The sequence below is a fragment of the Tachypleus tridentatus genome, chromosome 3 (assembly GCF_004210375.1).
Source record: "Tachypleus tridentatus isolate NWPU-2018 chromosome 3, ASM421037v1, whole genome shotgun sequence".
NCBI lineage: Eukaryota > Metazoa > Arthropoda > Merostomata > Xiphosura > Limulidae > Tachypleus > Tachypleus tridentatus.
Genome location: NC_134827.1, coordinates 20,649,978 through 20,664,085, shown reverse-complemented (window position 1 = coordinate 20,664,085; position 14,108 = coordinate 20,649,978). Strand labels below are relative to the sequence as shown.

The window sequence follows — 14,108 nt, the reverse complement described above, 5'->3', positions numbered from 1 at the left end:
ACCTCGAACAATAATTTTGTCTGGTATGCAGACTATTGCTATTTGCCAAAGTGTTTACATTAAAAAAAGTAAAAGAAAAATACTGATCAATCGAATTCTCCGATAAATATACTAAGACTTCTAAAGTAATGAATGAACTGTTATTATCAGTTGGAAAACTACACGGTGATATATTTTTGTCGAAAGGCTTATTTTAGCAGAATTGAGTTTACCTAAAAGAATGGTTTAGTATCGCTAATAAACTATATATTTCCTTTCCAGTGTAACAAACTTAATAACTAGCTAAAAAGTATCTAGTATCTAATCATAAATAAGTAAAGAAAAAAACAGTAAATTGGATGGCGGCTGTTTAAACGTTGCAGAACATTTCTATATATTTATTTGATAAACTCACCAAAATTATGTTAATATATTAGCTGATAAAACTAAGTCAAATAACACTGAATATGTTAACATTCGTAAAAATAGTCGCGTAATAATTCGAGTATGGGACTCTTAATCATTCTAACGACGATTGTTTTTAAGAGTAAGTGTGAATTCTTTTGATGAAGTTGTTTCAGCTAGAATTAAGGGAGTGCACATTATTCAGCCTGTTGATTTCATTTTGACTTGGCATGGCCCATTGATTCGGGCACTGGGCTCATCAACTGAAGATCGTGGCCTCGAATCCCATCACACCAAACATGCTTACCTTTTCAACCGCCCTATTCGTTGGAAAAAGAGTAACTCAATAGTTGGCGGTGGGTGGTTATGACAAGCTTCCTTCCTTCTTTTATTACAGTGCTAAATTTGGGACGGCTAGCGCAGATAGCCCCCGTGAAGCTTTGCGCAAAATCCAAAACGAAGAAACAAACGACTGATAGAGAAATAGTTTCGTCATTTCGGATGATTACGTTGTTCCACCTGTTATCTTTACGGATCAAGAACGCAGCTACCTAAACATGTGCACCTCATTATTAGTACATTCAACAGGTACATTTACGTTGGAAGGATCATTTATGCACAGTTATCTAGGGCTGTGTTCGACATAACCCATCTTCTTCTGAACCTGTTATATCTTGGAGTGAACATTAAAAGTTCTTTTTTACCATGGTGCGGGACAAACCAGTTTACGAACTTAAGGTAATTTTAGAAAGTTTTATTCATCTATATGAACAGTCACTTGTATTAAACCTTTACTTGATGTGGTATAACTAACATTATAACTTGACCCGCCCTTTTTGTTTTATAACACTACAGTAATAAACTATCCAATGTACATATAAATTATATCTTTACAAGTTATTTCAACCTTTTCTAACTTGTTTTTTTTGCAAATAGTCATAATATTATTGAAATATCGTTTGATTTTTGTCAATCAATTTTGGATGTTTAGAGACATTTAAGCATTAATTAAGTTTAAAGACTCTTAAAAACTTCAATGGTTATTTGAAAAAAATATTGAGTTTTTAATATCAACGAAGTTTTTATTCACAGTTTTATTCAGAACACAGTTTCGAGACTTATATTAATAAAATGCCTATATGTCGTTAAAATCAAAATTGGGTTTTACAAATTCATTATATTTTTGTGTTACAAATATTTCGTGTATGTATATCGGATATTACATCGAAACTCGTATTATAAAACAACCTCAAAACCTCATTAGAAGCAAGACTTCTGTATAAAACACTTAATTTTCTCGATGACCAAGATTACACAAAAAGTCAAAATTTCTGCTATTTTCAGGCCTCTGTCAGGAATATGCTACATATGACACAATGTTTTTGGATTTTTTTCTTCAAAACCTCGAAGGAGAAATAATTTAATTATTTATATATTATATATTTATATATTCACAACCTCACATATCTCTAATTCAAAACCATCATTCAATATTAGAATCCATATTGTTGTAAAAACTGACTTGTTTAGCTCTTGTAGGAGGTATCAAGGTAAGATAACTTTGTTCTCTTAATTATTATAAATGTTTTCGAATAACAGAAACCGGCCCACACTACATTATATAATCTGTTAGTAACAATCACACACGGAATCTGATATACATTTTTTCATAGATCAACAAAAGTATCAGTAAGATAAAATACAGCGCTATTTGGATCAATGAACACGGGAACAGCATAACACAAACTTTATAACTAAGTTTAAGAAATATCATCTGGTTAATAAAATCATGTATGTTTCGATCGTAAAGGTGCCAAAGTTTAAAGGATAAAAAAAGAAATTTTTATATAGAAAAGAAACTCCTTATAAAGGAAATTGTTGTAATAATAATATTTTAGTAATTGTACGTGGCAAACAAATATTTCTTCCAATTACAACAATTGATACATCTGTTTAAAATGTATTTGAATGATCTTCAGAAATATTTACACACATATAGAAGACAACCTTTACCATTTAAGCAACTCAACTTATTCAAAATTTAATCATTTCGGGTGACCACACTCGTCACTGATTACATTAAAAGTGAAATTTAAAAAGTATTCTAGTAAATATAAAGTACGTTTTCTAAATAACCTGAGAACTAGATTTTCTAGGTTTAAAACAATATAATAAGAATGCATTCCGATATGCATTATACACAGACTTAACAATTATTGATTGGTTACGAAGGCAACAATTGATATGTTGCCTGATATTACAATATAATAGTTGTTTCATTCTACCTCTACCTTATTTGTTTTATGTTTTAGTAAATTATCGTTTTCACACGGTATGTTTAGTTTACATCCCAGAACCTACTTGTAAAACTTTAAGTGTAACTTTTCATTAAAGATTTTTATCTCGTTTTTAATAATCAAAACTAAAATAATAAGACATAGAAATAGTTAATTTTCAAAATGAAATAACCCATCATCATGAGCATATCAATAAAGGTATTAACCTTCCAGCTTCGGCACTTACTTCGTGTTGTGAGGAGATTTGGGTAATCTATTTAATTTTTTGTGGTTACTGTTGTTGTTTTCTCCTATTTCCATATAACGTGATATGATGTAAATCAATTAAAATTTTTCTTCTAATATTGTTTTCTGGCTATTTTACAAAATACCTTTGTGACTAATAACGAATTCTAATATTTATTAAGTAACTATGAAGGAAATTTTAATTTATAGAATTTGTAGCATATGACATAGTTGGTTTACAGAACATGAGAGCAGACATTTCAATTACTTCCATCTCATTTCGTAGTAGTGATTTTTATTCAATTAAAAGGTAATAAATGTAAATTATTATGAAAAATTAAAACCAACTGTATGTACCAAGTTTTCTGAAGTTGTTAAAACAACGTACGTTTATTAATATTGAGAATCTCTTGATTTTATGTTTTACTATAATATTGCGGCTAGCAGAAGCAGAAACCTGGCAAATATTTCAGTTTGGGTTTTAACTGGCCTCTAGCAGGAGCTCTGGACAGATTCAACTGGAATGGAACGCCAAGAAATTTACTTTTGCTTCACCCTATTCGTGATTGGATATTAGGTTAAACCATGTTAAGAAAAAAACGTATGTGTGTATAAATACGAACATTATTTACACATCCATTCACAAACAAATTGTTGTTATCATCTATCATCGGCAAGCGGCGGAGAAAAGACCAACAACAGGCTCCAGCACGTGACTATCACAAAGTCTTCGACCAATACAGGTCTTATGGTCCTTTAGGGCGACATCGGATCTGCATATCCTATGTCAAGAATTTGTTTGGAGGAACCCCGTTAAAACCCATTGTTACTCCCCAGACTCGATCTATCCGGAGAGAACCCGAGCTATGTACCTGAAATTAAAATTAAGAATGTTGATGTTTAGTATACTTTCGGCTAAAATTTGGTTAGTACACTATATGCTACGAATTTTGTAAGGAGACTGATGGGTGCGCCATATGGTGGGTATTTTGGCTGACGTTGAAAATTGTTTTGTTTGTGTGTTTCTTGTGTTGGCTGTTTGATAATATATTTTGGATAAATTCTGGATTATTTCACTAGGTTTTAGTAATGTCCGTATTGAATCTAAGTAGTTTGAGGGGGTATACCTTGAGAAACGATATGCCATTCGGATTACTCGGTATTGTCATGTTTCTACTTTTTGCATGAGGTCATTTGATATGTTTCACGTGATAATGCATTAATATTCAATGAGTGGTCTGATACAATCTTTATAAGTGGTTGTATTGGTAGGCCGAGCATCCTTTGTGAATGCCTCCTATAAGTTTCGGGAAAGTAATACTTTGGTTGACAGATTTTTAAATTTTGCTAACGTGATTCCTACAGCGCAAAGACCGATTGAAGGTAACATCGAGAAGTTTTATAAATTTAGTGTATTTTATATCGGTGTGTGGTAGGGTTAGTTGTATTTGGATTAGTTTCTTTTTTTCTGTTTTAACAACTCGGTGAAATATAATTGCCTGTGTTTAGATAGGATATAGAGCTACACACTACCTATTGCACCATTAGATTATGTGATTGAGCAAAGCTTGAGATACACTGAATAACTGTGTGTGGATTTTGAGTTCATATAGTTTGAAAATCAATTCATTATGCTAAATGTAGCCCAATGATCACCTAGTTAGATTAACAGAAACTGTATTTCAATTATTTAACCACAAACATATGACAGTTGCAGTATTTCTTGATGTTAAAAAAACATTCAACAGCTTTTGTGATAGTGGAACAAGTTCTTATTGGTTTTTATATAAAATAAGAGCCTGTTCGCGATTATCTTTTCAATACGTTTTCCAGTCAAGTTGAGGAGACTTATTTTCTTCTAATTTATCAGAGTTTGTAAGTCTGTAGTTGTTATCGGAATGACTATTATAATTCTTCTTTTCCAGTAGGGGGGGTAACCTGTTTTAAGTGATGGGCAGTTATTTTGGTTTTTCGATATTTGTGTTTTGTTTATTTTGAACTTCGCGTAAACTTGCACAAAACATATCTGCGCTAGTCGTCCCTAATTTAGCAGTGTAAGACTAGAGGGAAGGCAACTAATCATCATCAGCCACCACCAACTCTTGAGCTACTCTTTTTCCCAACGAATAGCATGATTTACCGTCACATTATAATGCTCCCACTGCTGAAAAGGCGAGCATGTTTGGTGTGACGGGGATTCAAACCAATAACACTAAGATTATGAGTCGAGTGCCTTAACCACGTGGCCTTGCAAGGCTTGCTTGTTGATATCTAATTTTACTTGGCAAATTAAATCGGGCGTGTTGTATTGTTACAGGTGTGTTTTATTGTGTGTGTGTGTTTTCTTAGAGCAAAACGACATTTGGCTATTTGCCGAATCCACCAATTGGAATCGAACAATGATGGGAGGCTTGGGATTTGGAAGGCTGACGCAAGATACTGGGTAAATAGTTCTGCTTTAGTAAAATCAGTTGAGACACTAATGGCTTTATAGTTTGGTATTTTTTGCTTTCATCGTTAGATAGGCAGAAATCTTCCCGGTTAATATCATGCTGCCGTGTTATTAATGGTTTTATTGTCTTATTTTCCCCATTAATTATTGTTTTAGTGTGGCAGTTTTGCATAATAATAAATTGGAATCTTTCTGTTACGTGCGAATGGATCTCGGGAGTTAGTTTCTGCGACTTAAATTTAAGTTATATTATCTCACATAGGGATACAGTCGAGGTTGCGGATTTTATTAGAAGTTATGGGAAAAGCTAAATTATCAATCGTGTGCTCATTGGGTGTGATAAAATCTATTTCAACGGGAGACAAGTTGAGATATGTGCTGAACATTTCCAAATTTCTCCGTGAAAAGTTACAGAAAAGGGGAGGGGATTCACGTGAATTGGTTGTTCGTGATTCCCTCCTATGTTAGCTAATTCGCAGAAATTAGAAATATATAGCAAAATGTTTGGGGTAAGTATTACCAAATCAAGAATGTCTGTCTTGAGAGTCATCTATATGGGTATGTGTGGGCATGTTATCATCTATAACCACAAGGTCGGTTTCTTCTATAAATTTATTTATAATGATCTCCTTCCTGTTTGTTTTCCTACATGGAAAGTTGGTATACTTTGAGTTTAAATCACTTAAGATAAATGTAGTATTTCTACATAGAAATTGTTGAAATATACTCGTATCTGACGCCGTCCGAGGGGATGCAGAAAACACAGCTAACGTGAACGCTATTGTATTAGTAGGCTTAACGTGGCAAACTAGAATTTCGTTATTACTTTCTCTAATAGTTTCATCATGTGTTATGGTCATGCCACTTTTGTATAATACCGCGGTTCCTCTCCTTTTTTGATTTAGGGCTTGAGATAACAGTACATCCAGTTAATCTGAACTCGTTGTTTCTATTCAGATATGTTTTGTTTATAAAAATGATATCAATACCATGTTTCTTGCAAACCCTCCAGAGTACAAACTTCTTGTTGTGTAAGCCTCCTTGTATATTAACGTGTAAAATCGAAACCACTACTCGCCTGAACTTGTCGATTTTACTGTTATACCTGCTTCCTACGCAGTCCTTCAAGGCTGTGGAGTTTCCGATCAGCTCAAATAAGCTGTATCTTGGCAAAAGTAGATGTAGGACTTCCGCCATATTGTAGATCTTTCAACGCTGCCACTACTATGTCGGTGACAAAGGCGACAATGTTTCTGCTACTGATCCTATAAAGTTAGTAAAACATGTGTTAATTTATAATAAAGATGATATGAACCCAATTTTTTATCTTATGTAAAAACAGCCAAAGATTGATCATATGAAAATAAGATTGGCTACTAAGCTTTTAAGCATGGACCTCTTAATAAACAACTGAAATTTGAATACTGTCAATACAAAAGTAACTTGTTTATATATATATATATATAATACGAATGAGCTGAAAGAAACCAAATAGGTTTCGATTTTTTTCACTTTCTTTAAATATTAAAATGCTTGTGTGTGTGTGTGTATATATCTATATCTTTACACGTAGATAGAACAAAACGTCGAAGAAAACGAAATGCTGAACGAAATCGATGAGCCGAAGGTAAGAGACTTTGTGTAAGGATTTCGTAACAAATGAATTAGGTTATTTTGGTTAATAAGTACTTTATAAAGAAAAAAAGCCCTCCAATGGCTCAGCGGTATGTCTGCGGACTTACAACGCTTAAAACCAAGTTTCAATACCCGTCGTGGGCAGAACACAGATAGCCCATTCAGTAGCTTTGGGCTTAATTCAAACAACAACAGAAATAAAGAAACATGTAAGAATAGAACTAGAGTATTATAGAATATCCAATAATATAAGAATAAATAAATGTTTTAAAACTTTTTTTCAGAATATATATATTTTGTAGTTTCTCAAAATGTTTCTTAATACGTTGGTTTTACATGTTATCTAAAAAATTAGCTCAACATCACACTAAATCTACAGTAATATTTGGTTAAGTTACTTTGACAGTTTATCTGTATTCCCGTGAAAATGAATCTGTTTGAGTGAAGTGTAACGTGACTATAAATGAATTGAACAAAACAAATAAATTAACTTTCGTGCTAACCGTATGGTTCTCTTCATGACAAAGTGGATTAAAACTTATATTCTATTACATAGTCTAACGTATGTTGTAATGGCTATCGGGTTAGTTATAATTGCTCTTTCCATGTAAAAAATAAATGAATAAAATAATTTTATTGAAAAATCGCGTAATATCTATTGTTGCTTTGTTTGTTATTAAACACAAAACTGGGTTGTGCATTGTCATTGGTGAAGGCACTTTACTCTCAAATTAGGGTCGCAGGTTCAATTCCGGTCACAACAAACGTGATCAATTTTTCAATTGTTGGGCGTTATAAACTCGCGGTTAATCTAATGTTATACTGCAAAATATGATACCGCGCCCACGGTTAAAACATCGAGTATGTTTGGTGCGACTGATAATCGAACCTGCGACACTTGCATAACGAGTCAAACGCCTTAACCACATGCCACCCCCCTCTGTCAACGTACCCACCCAACAAAGGAATAAGAAAAAGTCTACACAGTAGCATAGTGTACTCACCACAGGTATCGAAACCCCGGCTATAAGCATTATCAACTTTTAGACTTACCGCTGAACTACTGAGAAGTGGACAAATGTCAAAATTACACACACTTCTTAATACGAATCTTAAACCAAATTTATGTAGCAATATAAAACGTAAGAGTTGCCTACATTAATTTATTATGTTTTGTCCTAAAGAATATATTATGATATCAACAAAGGTTTAGTTATAACACAAAAACACGTCTAGATACTACCCTAATTCCACCTAATTTAGTGTAATATACCTCTGAAGGACATTCAGTGTAAATATGAAGGAAATTTCCGGCTCCTTACGCTGAGCAGCACTATGTCTACAAAAAATTAAGTAGGAAGTAATTAAACAAACAATTATCTGCCTTATAAACCATCTGTTATTTTTCAACATGAAGGTTTCTATTGTGGACATCAAAGACGAAGACAGAGTCAAGGGTGACATCTTATACTCTGTGGATGAAGTTCCTCGTTGGTACCTGTGTATTCTACTTGGGATTCAGGTGAGAACATGGAGTTTATTCTCGAATTTTACTATTCGTATTTTCTAAGTCAGTAATATGTTACACCTTATATATTTATATAATATCTTACATTATTTTAATATTATTATTTTGCATTAAACTGTCGAGAACTTTATTTTCAAAACTTATTTTCACCCAGTATTCTTACTACTAGTCCTCATTAATGATTAGTTTGATGTCTAAATGAAGTTAAACTTCATATTTTCTCCTATTTTCCTTTACATGAGGGCTAATTTTGATCTTTTATTTGATTTTGTTCAAGATTACAACGTGTCGCACAAATGTTCGTTCAGAACGAAATGTTTTCTTTTGAGTTTTAACATTAGATACGATCTGAAACAGTAACTCTCAACTGTAGAAAAATACGTTTTTGAGACAAAAATATTTATGTTTATGGAGCATAACATATTGAATGATGATACTTTGCTCGTTGATATATACAATTAAATGTTTGTATGTAAAAGTACACGGAATATCATAATAATCAACCTAACCTCATTTAACAGGTCTTGAAGGTCAGAATTACACAAATACGGGTATGTCAGTAATACATTAAAGATACAGTCATGTGAAAAGTTAGAACACCCTAAGAAAGCATGTGTATTTTTCTAACATTTTTTGGCTATATAGATATTTAATCTTAAATTTAACAATACTGAGAGATTATAGGAATCTAACTAAACAATTAAAACTGAAAAAGACTTTTCAAGATCTTCTGTAAATGTATTTCTAAAAAAATGCATATTCTAACTGAGGAAAAGTTAGGATATCCCCACATTTATTCCCTGTTAAAATGGCTCAGCTCTGCACACAGGTGTATTACACCAGGTGCACACGATTAGAACATCGTTACTCAGCATTTCGAATGAGGTTTGTCCTCTTTAAACCTTAGACATTTAGTTTGGTGTGTTCCTGACAGTTGAAGTGAGAGCGAGCACCATGGTGAGAGCAAAGAGCTGTCTGAGACCTTCAGAAAGAAAATTGTAGCAGCTAATGAGTCTGGTGAGGGATTAAAAAGATTTCAAAAGATTTTGAAGTCAGCCATTCCACTGTCCGGAAAATAGTAAACAAGTGGAGGGCTTTCAAAACAACTGTCGACTATGCCCAGGTCCAAGTTCATCCCGAGAGCAGACCAAGATGCTGAAAGAGTCTCCAAACACCCTAACATGTCATCACGGGACCACAGCAGGCTCTGGCTACTGTTGATGTGAAAGTGCATGCTTCTACAATCAGAAAGAGACTGCACAATTTTAACTTGCATGGAGGTGTGCAAGGAGGAAACCTTTGCTCTATAAGAGAAACATCAAGACCAGACTAAAGTTTTCCAGAGAGAATGTAGACAAAACCAGGACTTTTGGAATAATGTTCTTTAGACAGTCCAAATTGAATTATTTGGACACCAGAACAGAGGACATATTTGGCGTAAACCAAATAAAGTATTCCAAGAAAAGAACCTTATACTAACTGTCAAGCATGGAGATGGAAGTGTCATGATTTGGGGCTGCTTTGCTGCAGTAGGACCGGAACAGCTCACAATCATAGAATCCATCATGAATTCTACTGTGTCAGACGGCGGTTGAGGATGAAATGAGACCATCTGTACGAAAATTAAAGCTGAAGCGGAACTACACCCTGCAACACGACAATGACCCAAAACATACTAGTAAATCCACCAAGGACTGGCTGAAAACTAAGAAATGGAGAGTTCTGGAATGCCCGAGTCAAGGCACAGATCTTAATCTCATTGAGATGCTCTGGGGTGACTCGAAAAGAGCTGCACATGCAAACCCCTCAAACATCCCACAGCTGAAAGAATTCTGCATTGAGGAGTGGGACAAACTTTCTTCAGACCGGTGTCAGAGACTGGCAGATGGCTACAAGCGTCTGACTGCAGTTATTTCAGCCGAAGAGGTTAACACTACCCATTAGGAGTTAGGGTGTCCTAACTTTTAGCTCAGTTAGAATATGCATTTTTGCAGAATTACATTTACAGAAGATCTTGAGAAGTTTTGATATGAGATTCCTCTGTGTATTCTTAATGTCATAGTTTAAATCACGTAAATGGGCAAAGCACCATTCGAATCTGAAACGTGACACGCGTAAAACTTTTTTGTCTTGTCCTAAGTTAATACATTTCTTCTGTGCTTTATTTGGCTCAACTATAAACACATCACTAATATTTCAAATCACAGACGGTGAAATTCACAGAAATTATTCAGTTGCACCTTATAAAATTCTTTTTATTCAGTTATATTGTCCACTAAATAGAATGGAAGAATAAATTATTATGGTTAATGTTACATATTGCTGAAACACTAATATAGAAACAGTTTAGTTTCCTTCTTTAGTGTTTAATAAAAACACCTTACACTTATTTAGAACGTATTTCAAGTGGTATTTGATTAAAACATGAAAACTAAACTGTATTTATTGGTTTTACATTAATAGCAATTCCTGATGATGTTCGGGTCGACTTTGGCATATTCTTACTTAGTCACGCAAAGCTCTGCATCCAAGAAACCGACCCGGCGAGGGGCTACATAACATCAACAATATTTTTGTGTCAGGTTTAGGAACCCTAATCCAGTCAACTTTCGGTACAAGGTAAGAGCGAATTTCATCCATCTAAGCTTAAAGGCTTAAAAGTGGGGAATATTTTCAATATCATGTTACTGTAATCCGTGATGACGAGAAAACATACTTGTAGAAAACTATATTTGTAAAAGCGGCTGGTATGAGTAGAGAAAGCACTATATTAGGAACAACGTTACGACCTTCTTCGGTCATCGTCAGGTTCACAAAGAGAGAAGAGGTAACTCACAGAATGCTGATCCCATGTTTGAAGGCGGCTGTTCAATTGTGTGAAGGTGCCTTTTTTTTTATTTATTTAGTGTTGTTCACACGTTTTCTAACACTGCAACTCAAATAAACAAAACATAGCTGTAGAGAACACCCACACACTTAAAGAAACAAACATAAACAAACGTAAAATTAAAGAAGCCTTACTTATACAACAACTCAAGCTAAAATAAACCAATACAAAGGAACACCTTTATACCTATATTAATAAATATAATCCAACATCTAAACACGCCCTCTACATTCCTACACTCAATTACACAACATCTTTCAAACATGTGGTCAGCTATCGGTGAGCTACCTTTTTCTTTCTTTATGAACCTGACGATGACCGAAGAAGGTCGAAGGTTGGTCCCTCAATATAGTGCTTTCTTTATCCATATCAGCCGTTTCCACATGTATGTATATATATTCTGAAATGATAACCATGTTACGTATTTACATTGACGTACATTATCGCAACAATATGTAACAAACCTTTTTTCTTTGTTATAAATCAACAGCTTAATATTTTGTTTGTACAGAATGTAAACGAAGAATGTTGTAAAGTCTATTTTAAATTGTAAACTGTGAAAACAACAGCTAGACACGGTATTCACTGCTATTTCCATTATTATAGAATAGTGGGATATGACCGTCTCACTCATAAAACAAAAACCAACGACAAAGTGAAGTTATAGCTGACGTATACTGGTCACTAGGCCACACCCGTTCAACTATCTCATGCAGCTGGAAAATGAAACGTCAATTAAAGATATTCCTCATGAAGACATATGTATATAGACAACTGATGTAACTTTTTGTAATGTCTGTGTATTTTGATTTTTGAGAGAAGCGTTGAGATACAACTATCTTCATTCTCTAAATAAAATACGGTAAGAATGGTGAACTTGGAAATGGAATGTTTATAAATCAGCCTTTAGCAATGTAAACTACAGAATAGCATTATTGAAAACGGGCATTGTCATTAGATAAAGCAAAATTAGTAGTGGAAGCATAAACGAAACAGCTGAAATTTGAAAATCATTTTGACGGAATGACTTCAAACTGTGTGTATGAAAGAACCTGTTTGGTGAATACTGAAGTTGTTGCTGTGAGAGATTACTAGACAATAGTACAGCTTCATGTCGAACTCTGAAACTGTTTCAAATTCTTAATAAAAATGTTTATACATTCAGGAGAGTTTTGATATTGTTTGTTGTCGCTTGGACTCTGAGTAATTATACAAAGAGCTGATTTAATACTAGACTAAAAACTTATTTAGTGTTTTTTATGTAGACTACCCATTATTCAAGGCCCTTCTTCAGCCTTTCTGATTCCAATATTTGCTACTTTGAGTTTACCTCAGTGGAAGTGTCTAGTGAAGAAGAAATGTTGTCGGCAACAAAGAAGAGCTACAAGAAATCTGGCAAATCAGAATGCGAGAGGTGAGAAATTATATCAAAACAGTTTGTTGGAATATTATGTATCCGATATCAGAAGCAAGGATTTTGTTAATTATTGAACAAAATAAAGCAATTATTGTCATAAAATTTTAAATTATTTAAATCTGATTCACTACTAAATGAGAACACCTGGAAATTAATAAGAATGTTAAGTTAACGATGGAGATTTGGATAAATGAAAACAAATTATTTCTCTAGTAATAAGAACTATTTTAGATTCAACGACTTTATCAATTTCATTAAAGACGCAGGTTTTTACTCAACGCGTTAATTTTATAAATTTTATTATTAAAATAAAAATCGCATGTTACCTGTTACGATTCATCTCCGACAAGTCTCCAAGTTACTATACTTAACACAAATATATTTTAATATATAAACAATAACACAGTTTAGTATAAAGGCTATTACAAATAATGGTTTACATATAAGCGTTTTTCAAGGAGTACTGAATCTTCCATCTGTTCTGGTTTGTTTTGGATCTCGCCCAAAGTAACCGAGGGTTATCTGTAGCATACCATTTTGCAGTGTAAGTACACAGGAAAACAGCTAATTGTCATATCCTCACTGCCAACTCCTATGATACTCTTCAACGAACGAATACTGGGATTGACTGTAATATAATATTCCAGGAGAGTTGAATGTTTGCCATGTTTGTAATCTATTAACGTTCTTGGTCAAATGTCTGTAGTTTTCCTCTTCGTTTCTTTTGAATTTTGCAAAGCTACAAGAGGGCTATCTGCGCTAGCTGTCCCTAATTTAGCAGTGTATTGAAGGAAAGCAGCTAGAGTACACCATCCACCGCCAACATTTGGGATACTTTTCCGTTTATTAAGCGTTTATCACAAATATAGCTTCCGAGGTTTAAAGTATACTGACTGTAACTACCCAACATATCGTGTTGTGATGATTACCTTTATACTTAATGAGCGTAATTCATCTTTTGATTCTTATTCTTATTATTGATTCTTACGCTATAGAATCTTCTGCAAATATAGAGAACAAACATTACTTTCCCAATACATATTTAATGATGTGTCTCGTGTATTAAAATGAGTCAAACATCGCTACAAAATATATGTATAACATCACATATCCTACATACTTTAAATTCAATAAATATATTATATATTTGCATCATTTAAAATGTAAGTCTTGATATATTTGTTTAGAATACAAGGCGCTATCATTGGAACATCAATCACTTGAAAGCGGTTATGGAATTCTAACAGGTGTTATGGGAATGATACATCAATTGGTTAACACCT

At 33.6% G+C, this 14,108-nt stretch overlaps 2 long non-coding RNA genes across 2 annotated transcripts in view; one reads left to right on the top strand and one right to left on the bottom strand.

Annotated features, from left to right (window-relative positions):
* Positions 1-14,108, bottom strand: part of LOC143246503 (uncharacterized) — a 272,362-nt gene that overhangs the window by 60,514 nt on the left and 197,740 nt on the right. The window lies entirely within an intron of this gene.
* On the top strand, positions 984-11,134 carry LOC143246024 (uncharacterized). Its single transcript, XR_013025728.1, has 4 exons — positions 984-1,122; positions 6,932-6,985; positions 8,411-8,515; positions 10,985-11,134. It is a non-coding gene; the product is annotated as an uncharacterized LOC143246024 (long non-coding RNA).